General features: G+C 40.4%; 1 protein-coding gene across 1 annotated transcript in view; it reads left to right on the top strand.

Annotated features, from left to right (window-relative positions):
• Positions 1 to 12,019, top strand: part of fbxl17 (F-box and leucine-rich repeat protein 17) — a 238,438-nt gene that overhangs the window by 64,803 nt on the left and 161,616 nt on the right. The window lies entirely within an intron of this gene.

The following is a 12,019-nucleotide window of genomic DNA, read 5'->3' as shown; positions in this document are numbered from 1 at the left end:
GGCATGATAGCATTAGCAAAGTCTTATTTGTCCTGCGCCACTTTAAGAACCTCTGAAAGAAAGGGCATTTAATAAAATGACATACTATTCAAATGATCTCCAAATAGTAATGGTCGAATTCAGCCAATGTTATAACTAAACTTTAGATTTGAGTCCCTCCCTCTACACATACCAGAGATGCCGCTTGTGTTCTCCATTTCACAGAAAACCCACTAGTGTCCAGAAAGCATGTTTACCATCTGTCTCTCTGTCTTCCTTCATGTCTCCACTCCCGCTGTCTCTGTGCCTGATCTGTCTTTGATGCTACTGTTGTCTGGAAAGTTTCCATTGTGATAGAGTCTAAGTTGTCACAGTGTCTGACATACATGCTTTTTTAGAGGGCATGTCTTCCAAAGGATGTGAAGAAAAAGGACAGTTTGTTTTAGATGCAAGTACAGCTGGAGCAGCAAAGGAGGCTCACTGAAGTCCTGCGGTGTGTACATTGCAGATCAGGCTGGACTTTCTACATAGCAAAACTTGGAGAAAAAATATGTAGGAGTATGCACGTGGTTTAGGTAAAGCATCTTATTTAATTTTGAATGGTTGGACATGTATAAAAGCACTACAGTAGATGTTATAGTAATTTGCTGTATAGAATATAACCTTGTTGTTGTCGTTGTAATCAGTTTGTTATTATTCATCCACAGGATTCACGTCCTTAAGTTTTATCCATGTAATATCTTTGTTTTTATCACACAGGGGTTTATAATACTTGCTGGATGGATTAACATCCAGAAAACAAGATCGATGTAATCGCAAAGAAACTTGAGAGTTCTGAAAACTGTGGTTTCCCAATGAGAAAGCACTGAAACTCTTTGTTGCTGGTCCTGTGATTCTAGTAGTTGCTGCCAGCTCCTGTTCCATACCTTTTGTACTGTGTCGATAAGAAGAAGAGGCGGAGATTCCCTCCATAGGCTGCTGAACAGAACAATCCAATATGGGCCATAGCTATAAAGGAAGGTATAGATGGGAGCTTCACTGTGGCAGCCTGTCATTCTGGTCCAGGTCCATGGTCAAACTGGCCTCTTTAAGCCCCATTTTTCATCATTAGCATGAGACATAAAACTGATCTCTAAGTAAAGCTCAAAGTCAATTTCTGGTCCAACTTGATAGATTTAGGTGGAAAGTTACCATGGAAACGGCAAAGGGTTAAGTGATTCAGATTTGCTCAGACTCAGAGTATCTTTTAGTGGCTTTCAGTTTTCTGTGAAAATTACAGACCACCAGCAAAGTTCTTAAAAAAGCTGGCTGTTGATGCTTTCAGAGGATTTATTTCTGTTATTTAAACCCAGTGCTTAGATGTAGTGTACGCACCTTTGTTTAATGTTATCACAGATTCGGTGGGTTTTTTTGTTTGCATTTTTGAGCATCTTTGTCATGCTTTGCTGGTAGCTGGTAGTTGCTGGTAGTTGCTTGGCCTACCTAAGTGATCTCTTTTGAAAAGTGGGTGCTTTACCAAAAATCTCTTTGTGATTGTCTGTAATTTGCACAGAAAACACAGATTAAGCAGTAGGAAGACTGAAATGTGGAATGAAAACTGGAAATGGAAAGCATTTTCCTTCAGATTAAAAGATGCCTTTTTTAAAATGTGTTGGTTGCAGTAGTAATGCACATCTTTTACTTTGATGGTGAATGGTCTCTACTGTTTTGCATCACACTTTTGACAGTTGGCAAGTGTTTGCAAACAATGGGAGACCACCGCTGTCTGTTATCAACCCCAAAAATTTGATTTGAAAAGGTTTTTGGTGCAGAAACCTCTTAGCGAACAATTTCACTTAATGACTAACGGCGATCTCCAGCAACCACATGGCAACTGGTTGGAAAAACCGCATCTTTCTCTAGTGAGCCTTTGGTTGCCAAAGTGTCACTGACTGGTCTCCAGGCCTGTTTAACTCAGTCCCTAATCAGACAGGGGGGTGACATTAACAATGCCAAGCCCCAACTTAAAAACCGTTCAACTGGTTAGACTAGCAATAAAATGAATTTAGTGTGTGCCGAGTCTTTGCCTGTGTACTGAAATGAAATGAAATGTGAGGTATATTTTGGCTTGTGTTTATCCCTCTTATTTAACTAAAGCAGCGTTTAGCTGATCCTTTCCTGCAGAGTGCTCAAAGATGAACAGAAACTTGAATATTATTATTATAAACCCAGGGATAAACTTTAAATACAAAGTTGTCTTTCAAAGGCATGAAAATGCCATTCAATAAAAATATAATTGAAACCAAGAACTCAAAATGCAAATAGTTGTCATATTTTTGGTGCTTAACAGATACAGCGAGTGATACACACATGAGGTGGTACTTTGAATTTTTGATTGGGCAATTAAACATTTGCTTCTTAATTGTAATTTCCAAATTAATCTGGGAAAATGTGTGTATTTATTTTATAGCTGCAATTCCCAGGGTAATGTTTTAAAATGCAACTATTTTCAAACGCTGGAGTAGGTTTTAACAGTTGATGAGTGTAAAAGCATTCTTGTATGTTTGTGTGTGCATTGTGTGTGTGTGTGTGTGTGTGTGTGCATTGTGTGTGTGTGTGTTTTTTAACAGAAGTGAAGCTGAAGGGCAAGCTGAGAATTGATGGCTTGCTATAGGCAGAGTGGATACTTCTAATAGTAGGAGTTCCAATAATGAATTTTCTCCAGCTTCCCAGAAAGAGGTTAAAAAGAATAGTGACTTGTTTTTGTTATGAAACGGTTTTGTAACATGGTTATTGAGTTCAGCCTGTCTGCACTACTTATAAATGCAGCACTCTTACTGTACATACAGCTAGACTTTTTGCCTTGAGAGATGTTTTGTTGTAACGAGGACCATCACGGTAACAAAATGAGCCAACGTGTTTATTGCTCTGTCAGCCTTAGGCCTCTCCCTCAAGAGCACAAAGCCATACTAATATGGCGCGATGATGTTGAGGAGGAGCCCCTTGGAAGGCATTTTACTTCATTTTGAAAAACTCAAGGGAGGTGTTAAGGTGTCGTATCAGTGATGTAATGACAGCTTTCAGTTTGCATTTATAGGTAGCAAATATGTCTCCTTGGATTCCTTCACTGTGGCTTCTTTTGTCCAATTTGACATGCAACATAGAGGAGTTGGCATGTAGAAATACATTGGGACTTGAAACCACAAGAGAACTGTTGGAAGGTTTTGACAATGTGGTGTAATGACGCTGCATTTAAGAGAGTAAAGAATGTCTTTTGGCTTCCTCCAAAGTAGCTTCTGATTTCCATTTGACATGCTACAAAGCACTATTGATTGTTAGAGAAGCAGGGTGAAAACCTCTTCTTCAACAAATGGAAACTGCAAAGTAGGGGCCTCCACAAGCCAACACCTCCTGCTCATGCATACTTACATATACACATACACAGTCTTGTGTTTAAAAAAAACAAAAACAAACTAGAATGTGCCACTCTCGAGGGAACTGAGGGCTTAAGCCACCGAATAAATGACAGGTAATTTTCAGTTGAGAGTGGAGCATACAGGCGAGTGAGGCAATCAATCACTTTGGTGATCACCCATGCAGATTTCAGTTCTGTCTGGCATCATCAAGGCTGATGACATCGATAGACCAAGACGAGATTGCTTGACAAGTGTGTGAGAGAGTACTGTTCATATGGTAGGATAGGAGATTGATTTCCCAAAAAAATAAAAAATAAAAAAGCACAAAATGTTACCATTGTTCAGACATTGGTGTGATCACTGATAAGTAGGTAGCAGTTACTTTTTTGTGAAATATATGAGAAGGATAGGCCAAGTTTTTTATGGATTTTCTTTCCCCCAAGTGTGTCTGAGATGGCCACAGCTGGAGCAAAGTGGATCTATTGATCCTGGGAGTTTCATTTTTCAAACATAGTCATCTTTCAGAGCCGCCTTCGATTTTTGAAAAATATACAGTGCGCTTTGAGATAATTTTATGGCCTTTTTGTCACAGTATACAGTGGAGAGATGTGAGGAATTTAAAGGTAGGTGGTAGTTTGTGGAAGACGGGTGGCTCTACTTCTCAGACGGGCTGGAGCTATTTACTTTGCTTGACCGCATGTTCAAACAGGGGCTGTGGGTCATAACTTTCTATTAATTTGGTATTAATTAGTAATTCCATCAGATGAATTCTATGTAAAATGCTTCCCAGACACATCTTCAAATCGCTTGTTTTGTTCCATCAATAGTCCAAAACCCCAAAATATTATATTGGCTGTTGGCAAACCATAGGCATCAATCATTAGAATTGTTTCAAAACAGCTGTCTGCTGATGAATTTATGACATATTAATCCAGCACCACTTTCAAGATGAATTTCACTGTGTCAGCAGGATCCCCAGTGGATGATTTTAATTAGAAAAGATGAGATTCGATACATTTTAGCTCTTTTTTTCAAATTTCCACCATCTATCAAACACATTTTGACTTGTAACTAACAGTTATTTGCATTAAAAGTTAATCATTTTGTTTACAAAATGTCAAAGAAGTAAAATGACATTGAACCCGAGGCAGCCTTTCCAAATTGATCATTCTGTCAGGCCAGCAGTTCACAACCCCAAAGAAAAGGAGAGAAAGGCTTATAAATGTTTGCCTTTTCCCCTTGAAACCATTGATATAGATAAAATATTGATAAGCAAAAATGACTGCAGATTAATTTTCTGTCACTCTGCTAATCGTTTCACTTCTAGGAAGAATATTGTTTAAAAACTCTGCATTACACACACTGCAAAAGAAAAGGCCTAGCAAAGCTTTTACTTAAGAAGGACTTTCACTAAATTACACTTGGTTGGTTAATCTCTGCACGCCCTCTATTAGCTCTGTGTTTTTATCTATTTATTTGTTTTTATGAGTTAATAATTTGAGTTTGTGACCTTTTGCTTTCTTTGCTTTACCCTCTGGTCCTCTGTCCGTGCTCTTCTTTCTCCTACAATTTTCAGGTCAAAGTAATAAGCCGGAAAGAGGCTGCGAAAGGCGAAAAAACGATTATGAGAGCAACGAAAAGAGCATCACTTGTGTTGGTTGCTTACACTATAACCTCAGAGAAACGGAAAGAGAGAGCGAGAGAGTCAGATGCTATTAGATTATACAAACAAAAAGCTTACTGCCCACAGTGTCTCATCGTGGGTAGTCAAGTGGTCAGGGAGCGGTTATGTCATCACTGACAGTTGATGCCCCGTGTTGCCCAGCAGCAGGCCATGGAAACACCGCACACACGAACAACCCCGCTGGTCTTTAAAGGTCTGCTTGTTGTGTGGACTTGACAACAACACACATACCAACACAAACAAGCCTGTCCTTCTGTTGTGACCCGCTTTGACTTCCACGCCAGGACTCTTCTGCAGGGGATGAGTGGGCGTCAAAGATCGGCCTGTCCTGTCTTAAGTGCAAGTGTAAATGGGAACGACTTGTCTCCTAAAGTTCAACATCAGAGTTGTGTGTCGCCGAGGGGCTTTTATCATGTCGTCCTTTTTGAAAGTTTAACACTGAGTGCTTTAATCGTGGACGTAGCACAATTATTTTATGATGCTAACACAGTGAGTCTTTCTTATGGAACTTTACGCTTCATTAAATAAAAATTATCTGTTGAGAATGTTATTTCATTTGCTTTGAAGTCTTGATCGAAGCAGAAGAACCTTTCATATTTCAGAGGATTTCCTGCAACTGCCAAAGAAGTCACTTCTTATGCAAAGCTGCTGGATAGGCATGAAGATGGATTGTTAATAGAATGTGTTGCAGTGTGTTCAGTAATCATTATTAATCTCTGTGTCGGCGGATTCTTTCTCGGCTCGGCCCAGTGTTCATAAAGCTCGGTTAATTAGACTGATTGATTAGATGGTGATGATTCAGAGCTCTCATCACAGCTCCTCATCCCGTCAGCTCTCTAATAAGATCAGATTGCGCTCATATTCACGTATTCCCCTGTGCACGCACCCACACACACCCACCGAGCTTGTTTAGCCTGTCATGCCACCTCCCCGTCTTTCTCATCTTCGCGACTGTCTGTCACATACATATTCAGACAGGATTTACCGGCATGAAAGAAGCAGCCAGGCTTGCCAAAGCTATACACTGAAGACCAGAAGCTACATTATGTTAACATGAAAAGATTGCAAATCTCTCATTCGCCCTTATTCGCCTCTCCCCTTTCTTCTCCCTTGTCTCTCACTGCTATCCATCCTGTTTTCCAGTCTCATCATGTCTCATAAATATGACTTGTCTCCCTGTTTAGCCAAGAAAAACATTGCAATGGATAGCGGGAGTTTAGGAACCTCACATCTGTCTAGACTGTACTGTGTTCTTGACCTACGTGTGCGCTCCATGCGTCTTTTTGTGGACCTTTGTGATTACTTTCATGTCTGTATGGAAAACAGCATACACACAAATGTATTCGCAAACTTAAATGTGAATCAGCTTTGCTAAAGCTTTAGCAGCAGATCAATATTCATGCACAGCTCCAAGCGAACCGCCCTGCACTTAGTGCACAGTGCCTGCTCATCAGCACAGTAAAGAGACTCTCCCTAGCTGTAGTAAAAGTTTATGACTTTCCGTGTTGCTTTTGTCTCCAGGCAGCGGATATTACAGAGGATGATAAGTATTCATTTAGATTTTTGCCAGATCACCAGTCCTTCGTGTCAATACAGCCCATCTGAGCTCTTTAAAAAAGAGACAAAGTTTGGTGTGTGTACATGTGTGCGCATCTAAATGTGTGTGTGTTCCAAGGCTGTGATGAACCCAGTGCAATATCACCCCTAAGAGAGTATTTATGGAGAAAATGATTACCTTGGAAAAAAACAGAACTTTGATGAAAATTGTCCCACTTCAATTTGTACCTGGAAGGCTTGCAGTTGGTGTCCTTGTTTATGGGTAATATTGGAAACCTGTAAAACTCAACAGTACCAGATGCTTTCATAAAGAAATCACAATCATCAGTGGGTTTTTGTAGTGAGCCTGAGCTTCTTTTTCCTGGAAAATGGTAGCGCATGAAAAACTCGGACTGCAGCTTTGACGAAATTTTGCATGAGTATGTTTTTTTTTAAATAGAAGGCCATATTAAACAAAGTATTGACCTGCTAGGCCCTGGAGTGAGTATTAGGCTGCGCTGTCATAAATCTTCTGAGAGGTAAGACTACTCTCTAAACCTGATCGTCCATAGCTTTTTAAGCTCCCTTTGAATCCCACCTTCACACTAAGCAAAAGTAGATACTCAGTACCTTAATCTTCCCTTATATCTCCTTTTTCTTGCAAAATCGATTCAAATTTAATTCCATGGTCCACTCAGTTGTCTAGCCACCATCGCAGTTTCACTGTGTCTACACAGAAAGCAGAGCATGAGCAGCATGTTTAGCAGAAAAGCAGCAGTGAGCTCTCTGTCTGTGTATTTTCACAGTAGGCGTTTAGATGTTGAGTGTAGGTTATCTGTGTTTTGGAAGTGCGCACAGCCCAATGCACAGTGACAGGTGGATGGGAGGTCATGCTTCACACCGACTGGCTCCAGTAAGTAATTAACCTACTGTATATAACAAAAAAAGGATGTAGCCACCATTGGACACACATTGGCGTCCTGTTTTTGAAGCCTTTAGCATTGTAGTCTATACGATCTTGTTTTTTCCAAAGCTAGAAGTAACCATATGTGGAAAAAGGGGTTAAACGCTAAGCTGTCTGCTGGCAGTAACAGCCAAAGTGCATCCGTACTCTGTGTAAGGGCATCAAACAAACAGATATCGGGTAATTTGTGCCAGTAACCTACCAAATAGCTACTAGCAACTGTGAAAGACACTGAAAGTGACCACAGCCCAGATAATGGGAACTTTAAGGCTCAATGCAACTCACATGGGTGAGTTCACTTCCTGTATAGTTGTCATGAAGCGAAGAAATTGTTAATAGACCAAATCCAGTTTTTTTTAGACCAGGCTGTAAAAGTGTTTATTGCTACTGAAAGAACATCAGGATTGACTCTCTTTTGGAACCAACCTCAAACAGGCCACTGGAGGGACTGCAGTTTTTAGCACCTTCCCATTAGCCTTTTTTATCACCCTGTTAGGTTGCTTGATTTTGAGGGGGGAAAATTAGTTTTTCCAAGAAACTCTGTTTCCTCATGTGTATGCGTTGGATGAATAACAGTCTCTCTCGGTGATTGAACTGGCTTTATCTGGCTTTATCTATGTGTGTCTTTCTGAAATATGTCTGTAAGAAAGCAAGAACTTGTGGAAAGATGTATTCACGATGTGTTGTTTTTGTTGGTAAAGAATGAATCGTTTTAACGGGAGATGAAAATGAACAAAATCTGGAAAGAAAACAATCTTTCTGATCTTTCGGTTTCCATCTCTTAACCTGACGTTTGATGGAGGCAAACAAGTTGTATGATTGACCGTATTGACAAGCTTAAATAGCCTCATTGGATGAGAAGTGGCCCTTGGGTGCTGCCACAGCGTTTTGAAAAGAACAGGCGGCCAGACAAAAAACCACACATTCATGTACAGCACTACCCCTTTTTGCTACCACAGCACTCTTAACAATTACCTTCCCGCTCTTTAACACACACATGCACGCAGACGCACACACACAAAGGCTATCTTTATGACTGCAGCATTTCCACCATTCCAGCTCGCTGTGTTTTTCTGCTTTCCTTACCTCCTTCACCCAGAGACCATTAAACTAGATCCCTTCTAAAAGGCTTTAAGGTCTCTCTTGGCTAGCCACTACTTCTCCAAAGCTCTGCCATGACTTTTTTCATGTTTTTAAATCAAAGTCCATGAAAAGTTGAGGGGGAGGAGTGGGAAGCAAAGAGAAATTTGGGATGGGTTTTTGTGTTTGTGGGTTGGAGACAAATCTTAGTTATAAACCCATATGGTGTTACTCACATTTACACAGGGACGCACACATGCACGCACACTCACATACACGGGCTTAATCTGATACGGTACATGGCCTCCTGGCCTGTTCTGCTCTGGTGGGATTTAAGTTTTTTTCCTTCCCTGTCTCCCTTCTCACCTGCTGAGAGTTACTTTAGATTTGTAACCTGCTCTCTTGTGCGTCCATACGCGTGCGCACACACTTGACTGCACCCACACAGTCCTGCAACACAAACAGCCGTATGAAAGACAGTCTGGAGGTGGCGTCTGCTATGACTCCTTGACTCCCTTACAGAAGGTTCTGATTTAGGGATCGAGGTGGTGTGCGGCTTTTTGATTTTGCTGGTAGTCAACCTGAAAATGTTTTCCTTGATGGTTTTTTGGCAGAGGCCATGTTGGGAGAGCTGTGGCCAGCTCACTTCTCCTACCAGCTGCTCAGATTAGGCTGGTCCAGCTGGAGTTTTTTAAGTTTCATACTCAAAAGACAACTCTGGTTTACTCTTCTCCATATCTCTACCTGGCCCTGCAGATCCGGATCCATATGCATCAGTGTCTCCAAGTGGGATAGCTGACTCACCTTCACTTAATCTTTCCTGACTGAGTGGGGAAGGAAAGTGTGGTGGGTTCAACCTGAGGCACTTTTAAGGTGCATCCAGTTATTGATTGTGCTGAAAAACCACACTCTGTGCAAAGCTCAAAAAGTACTACAGCTTGTATATACAGCAATGTCCAGGAAGAACACTTGTTCTGTTTTGTAGGATTTAAATATCACACTGGAAAAAGGAATTCCTTCAAAAGCTGCACCGAACCTCATATACTGCCCTCCTTAGCACTCCTTTTTTGATGATTCAATCTATTTACTCTAAACAGGGCGTAATGTTTAAGGCTTCTTAAGAAGGTGACTGTGTAGGTTCTAAATTACCCAAGTCATACAAGTGTTAGGCGTTTGAAACGAAGGCAGGAATGGGACTTCTTTTTTTGGGATTGTGAAGATGTTTCACGTCTTATTCAAGAGGTTTTTTTCAGGTCTAAAACAACTGGGATTTAACCCCTAGTGGTTTCGCTCTCTTGGAGGCAATTCCGTTTGTCGACTCATTATTGATTATGTGAGTAGTCAGATGAGCCAAGGTGTGTGTGGTTGATCCTTGTGAAAGGAAATTCCCTCCGTAAAGGGATGTGGACTAGAGCTCTTCACACGTCAAACTGTTGTCAAAATGAGCTGAACGTTATGGATTTGTGTTGGCAATATACATATATTGTTTTTAGGTTTTGTTTTGGGGTTTTTTGCCTCAGGTGTTGACACAAGTTTGTGTCATTGATATCACAATATGACTTTATAGCGGATTATAGCAGTAATACAGAGGAAGATTCTGATTCTGATATCCTTGCGTTCTGTAGTGTAGAAAATCCTCCTGTCGACGTGCAACATTAAATATAGATATAACTCTGCATGCGGGTTGATCAATAAGAATGTAATCTACAGCCACACTAGCAGGTCTGTGAGAATATTTGTCATTTTCAGAATGTTTTGCTATGTGCAAAAATAGAAAGTTCAAATGGTTAATATTACCTTTGCAGGTATTCGATTCAAAGTACAGGACAAATTTCAGCTTGATACGCGCACTACATTTTAAAAAAAGTTTGCTGTTTATTCTGCAAACTATTTCTGAGTCCTGATTTAAAACCTAATGAAAGTAGAGACAACTACCACCCACAGAGCACAGTTAAATATGGTAAAAAGTGTAATTTTCAAACGCCAGCTTTTGTTTTTACCTGGTAAAATTAGATGCTCAGAGGTCTGCTCCTGGATCATCTTTTTAGTTGCTGGATTATAACCTTAAAAGCTATTCTTACATTTTCAGTCACACTTCTTTAGGAACTATTTTACACTTTAAAGGCACTTTAGCTCCATACTGATAAGGTGAAAGACAAAGCTTTTAGCTTCATACAAGGTGTTTTGCCCAGATAACTTGACTTGGTGAAAGATAAATGGACACCTTGTTCTTTCTTTTTGTGATTTCTTTACCCCCTTGAGTTTTCCATCTTACTCTACCTCGACTCAGTAACCTTTAAAGCAGCCTTGTGAGGGGGAGCGGGGCAGGGAAGAAGAAAGAGAGAGAGCGGTGTAAGGGTTTGAATGTAGGACAGCATCAAGGAAATGAGGAGTCTACAAGTATATAGAATGATCAGTAAAGAATTACAAATAAGTAGTTTGATCAGCCTCAGACGTGACACTATGGGAATAGGTTGCTAGTATTAGATGTCTGATCACAGTTCTACACTGACAAGAGGTTTGGCCATAGAGGACATGCAGTACTGTGCAGGAGTACAGTGAAAACTGTGGAAAAATCTTACTGACTGATGATGCTGCAGTGAAGTAGTTTGCAGTAGTCTTCTATGTGTCCCTTTGAGTATTCTTAAACTATCCTGCCTTTCAGTGTTTTTTAGGCATGAGTGCTTCTTCCAGACTTCTAGTAATTTAGAATAAAAATATGGAGCTGTTTATTTCCTTTGAAACATATCAGATATATTTTAGTCTCAGTGCGCTGAATCTGATAAGGAAATGTTGGTGTCTGGATGCATCCATTCCTATTTTATGGGCTTTTTGACCATATTCCGATTTACTTTTCCTGACTTGCTTTTGGGGAATCTCAAAAGTAAATATGGATGATTTTGACAGAGACGCCTAGAAAGCATGATTATTTCTCTCTAATGTTCTTTGTTGTTTGTTTGCTTTGTTTTCTCAGTTAATCAGTGCTGTCAGTTCTCTCTCCTTTTTCTCCTCTTATTTTGTCTTTGTGATTGATGAAGAATTTGAGGAAGCGCCGAGGAAGCCGACAGAGAGGACAAACAATCTTCCACATATTGTTGCAGTGTTGAGTGTAGTGAAGGAGGTGAAGGTGCTATAAATGCCCATATTGATGACTACAGTGGAAGCTGGTGGAAATGTTCTGCTTCCCTATTGATCTAAGATCCATTATGAGCGGTTAGTAGACAGCTGGGTGAATGATGGGGAACGGTCTATCCATCATAAGTCGATGCCCACAGTGCTTGGCACACACTTTTGACTTCTTTTTTCCTTTTCTCCCCTCTGATTCTCCTTTTCTCTTCTGTTGATCAACACAAAGCCTGTTGGAATAAGAGAGCAGACATT

Source organism: Rhamphochromis longiceps, linkage group LG12 (assembly GCF_057381845.1).
Source record: "Rhamphochromis longiceps isolate RC_006_pf linkage group LG12, R_longiceps_female_GT1.1, whole genome shotgun sequence".
NCBI classification, from domain to species: Eukaryota; Metazoa; Chordata; class Actinopteri; order Cichliformes; family Cichlidae; genus Rhamphochromis; species Rhamphochromis longiceps.
This window is presented reverse-complemented; position numbering and strand designations above follow the sequence as displayed.